We start from the raw sequence: 3,752 nt of genomic DNA, 5'->3' as shown, positions 1-3,752 counted from the left end.
AACCTGTAATATCAGTGTCAGCCCTACAGAAGGAAAGCTCTCACCAGCCCAGAAATATGTCCTCCTCTGGTTCTGAAGTCCGTTTTGGCTGCAGCTACAGTATTGGGTGGAGAACACATACAATGTCTTCAGCCAGCAACAACCTTGGCATGTTTAGAGTAGTTGCCTGTGTCTTCAACTGCCTGTTCCTTTTGTAGACTAAAGACCTGTGATATGGGGTGACAGAAGAATGCTGCACACATCCAGCTAAATCATAGTTCTCCTGCAGAGTAACGCTGTTTCATGTGGGATGTTGATATACTCACTGTATGCAAGCATATTCAAACAGCATCAACCTTCTATATTACCTTCACTGGCTTGAAAATACTCCAAACGCTAAAATAATTTGCCAACTAAACTGCCAAGATGCAAGATATTGTATACGATATCACTGACTGATCTTACAGGTCAGCATACAACTCATTATACCACTTTTCACAGGAAACTGAAAAGAGTAAAACCCATGACCCACCCAAAGTTATTTTGTCACAATTGATTTAGTGTTCATTCATGTTCATCTGAAATTCCCTGGAAGTGGGGTGACCTCTGCTGGCGGGCTTGGCCAGTGTAGCCTCAACAGAGTTTCATGTTTCACTGATGAGAGCTGTTCAAACCCACGTGTACAACAGAGGCCTCTTTCTGCCTTGATGTCTCTGAGAGGCAAATCTGTTCAGCTCGCTCTCTTTCTCTCTCTCTCTCTCTCTCTCTCTCTCTCTCTCTCTCTCTCTCTCTCTCTCTCTTTCTCTCTCTGTCCCCACTAGTTTTTCTCGTGCTAAAACACAATTTCTGAAACCTTGCTCCGTTTTCTCAAAAAAATTAAACGCAAAACCTCAGCTTCAAGCACTATTTACAAAACCTCTGACTCCTCTTGCAAAATCAAACTTTTGCCTCAAAACAGTTTTACCTGTGCTCAAAATGAAACTTTCACTTCAAAACAAATTTACCTGTGTTCAAAATCAAACTTTTGCTTCAAAACAGTTTTACTTGTGCTCAAAATCAAACACTGCTCTCAAATCTTACAGTAAACAAAGTGATCAAAAGGATATACACTATCAAGCAGTCAGTAAACAATACATCAGAAAATAGAAAACACGTTGTTCAAAACATATAGTTCTCAGGGAGAAGTACAGTTTTAATCTCAAAACAAATTTCATATTTTTCTGTCATTGTCTTTTGATGAACGAAAACATACTTTGCTTTTCTCTTTGCATTTTTTTGTTCTTCCTCCTCCTTGTACCCCTATTTTTACAGTACCCTGCATCTCACATATTTGTCATTTGATTCCTTTGATTCTTGTTCTTTGTTGATATGAACTTGCAACCAGTTAAAATCTATTGAGCAGTCAGTACTGCAAACCAATGGAAAGCACAATGTTCAGGGGCCATACGATTTGTTTACAGTATTGTACAGTATACAGCCTGACTGTACTACAGTGTCCAGTAAAAAAACCTCTTTCTTGCATCCTCCCCTTCCTCCTTGTCCCCCACCTCGCATATGCACTCGTCCTATCACATAGTTTCTTCTATCCATTCTCATTCCCACCTTTACTGTAACAACCTGTTTGCTCTCTGAACTGGCTTATATTGGTTTTGTCACATCATTTGAAACAAGTGGAATCAATTTTGAGTGGTTGTGTTTACATCAATGACATGTGTATGTCTATTTCTATTTCATTTTTGCCACTTGTGTTTACCAGTATGGATGCATGTGCATAAGAGTGCAGAATGTGTTTTGAGAATGAGAATGTGTTCAAAGTTTTGCTAAAATGTTTAAGTGATATCTGCAAATTGTGTTTTACCATGTGAAATGGTTTAAGGTATTGACAACAGACTGAACATTTGGCTTAATGAGTTCAAGCAACTCAGAACTTTCTTCACCGAATGGGTTTTAGTTTTTAGCAACTAAGATTACAATTGTTTACACACATTTTCAAAACTCTGTGCCTATTTTTCAAAACTCCACACACAAAACCCACAACTGCTCACACAAAATGCAAAATGCCTCAAATCTCCAGCAAAATGACACACAACATTCAAAATGTCAAAAACACACGTTTAAAGCAAACATTCGCCTCACATTACAAACACTTTTGTCATAATATGACATTTTGGATACATCATGTACACACTGTTGCTCAAAACCTAAAGCTCTTCTGCCTTAGGCTTTCTATATGTATTTCCATACAAGAGTGAAAGTTACGGTATCAACAAAGAGAAGTTGAAATACACAGTAAAAATGCAAGCAATATTGAAACCAAAAATAGTGATTTTTCCCAAATAATTTGCTGTTGTGAATACAGCATTTTACAACAAACAAGAAAAAAAGCAAAGAAGAATACAGTGACCACCAGATGTACATGGAGTTTTGAAAACACTGATTTTGTTTTTTTCTAAAGACAAGTGTGTGTGTGTGTGTGTGTGTGTGTGTGTGTGTGTGTGTGTGTGTGGGAGGGGGGGGGGTTGTGTACAGTATGTATTCATAGGCCTATAGACCCTTTCAACTGCAGAAACAAATAATTCTACAGTAAGCGTTCCTAAGGCATTTCTGGAGGCACAGAAAAATGTATTGAGCTAATGGTACTGTAACATAGGGGCAAACAAAAATAGAGTAAAAAGACAAATTTTACATAAAGTCAACTTTTTGTAGAACATTACTGTAAGCTAAAGTCCGATTACTGTATTTTCTCTATTTTCAAAGTATCTGCATTGGTTCTGAATAGTATTTCAACCGGAAATCCTCTAGGAGCAGATTGAAAGGGTCTATACCTATATAGAGAGTATATCATAGACCTATACTAAGGCAATGATTGGATGGTGTTCAGTAAAGTAAAGAGTGTTTACACATGTGAAGAGAAAGAGTGAAGCACTGGTGATTTAGTGTGGCATTTTGATGGGTTGTGTTTGAAGAACGAAATAAAGTTACTTCCTGTTAGATTTTTGTGTGTTAGGTAGAAAATTGTGTATGGTGTTTTGCAAAATGTGTTTTAGTCAATTGAAAACTGAGTCAAACACTGAGAATTAGTGTATGGTTTTGCAGATTTGGTGTCGGGTTATGATGTTTGGAGGACATGTTTAGAAAATTGTGTGACAAGCAAAGATTTAGTGTGTAAGCAGTTGAAAAAAACTGTAAACTGTAAAAGACCTGCTGCAGTGCCTGCTAGCCCAGGATTCTCCCAGCAGAGGGCGCTCACATGACTTGAGTGTTGGACAAGACAACGTAGTTCTAACCCTCTGTGATCCATAAAAAAGGTATGTATGTGTATGTATACATATATATATGTACGGTATGTATGAAGGTGGAGCAGGTTCAAAGACTTGTGAAGTATTTTTCTTTGATAGTAAGGAAAAAGTAGTTTATTAGTAACAGGGAAATGAACAAAAGAGGCAAAGAAAATAATAGACCAGAAAATAACCTCCAGCATTTTACTCCACTGAGGGAAGACTCGACTGCTCCACTACCGTTCAGCACAAAAGTACCTCCTGCTCCTGCTAATGACGGTGTTTCTGCGCTGCAGCCCCCATTGTCACAGGGGAGAGGGGAACGAGATGAGGAGGCCTCGAGGAGACACATTTTACAGGACAAATAGCGCACTGAGAAAAGGGAGGAAGGCGAGCGCTCAGAATAATGAGTGATAATGGCACCAAGGAGATGAAGGGAGAGGGGGGAGACGGAGAACAGCAGGAGGACAACTCTGTGACTCCACTGTCATAGGC

The sequence above is a fragment of the Alosa pseudoharengus genome, unplaced genomic scaffold (genome assembly GCF_046254945.1).
Source record: "Alosa pseudoharengus isolate Yale_2024_CS ecotype anadromous, Long Island Sound unplaced genomic scaffold, YU_APseudo_1.1 YU_APseudo_1.1_scf_4, whole genome shotgun sequence".
NCBI classification, from domain to species: Eukaryota; Metazoa; Chordata; class Actinopteri; order Clupeiformes; family Clupeidae; genus Alosa; species Alosa pseudoharengus.
The sequence above is the reverse complement of the archived record's forward strand: the minus strand, read 5'-3'. Positions refer to the sequence as shown.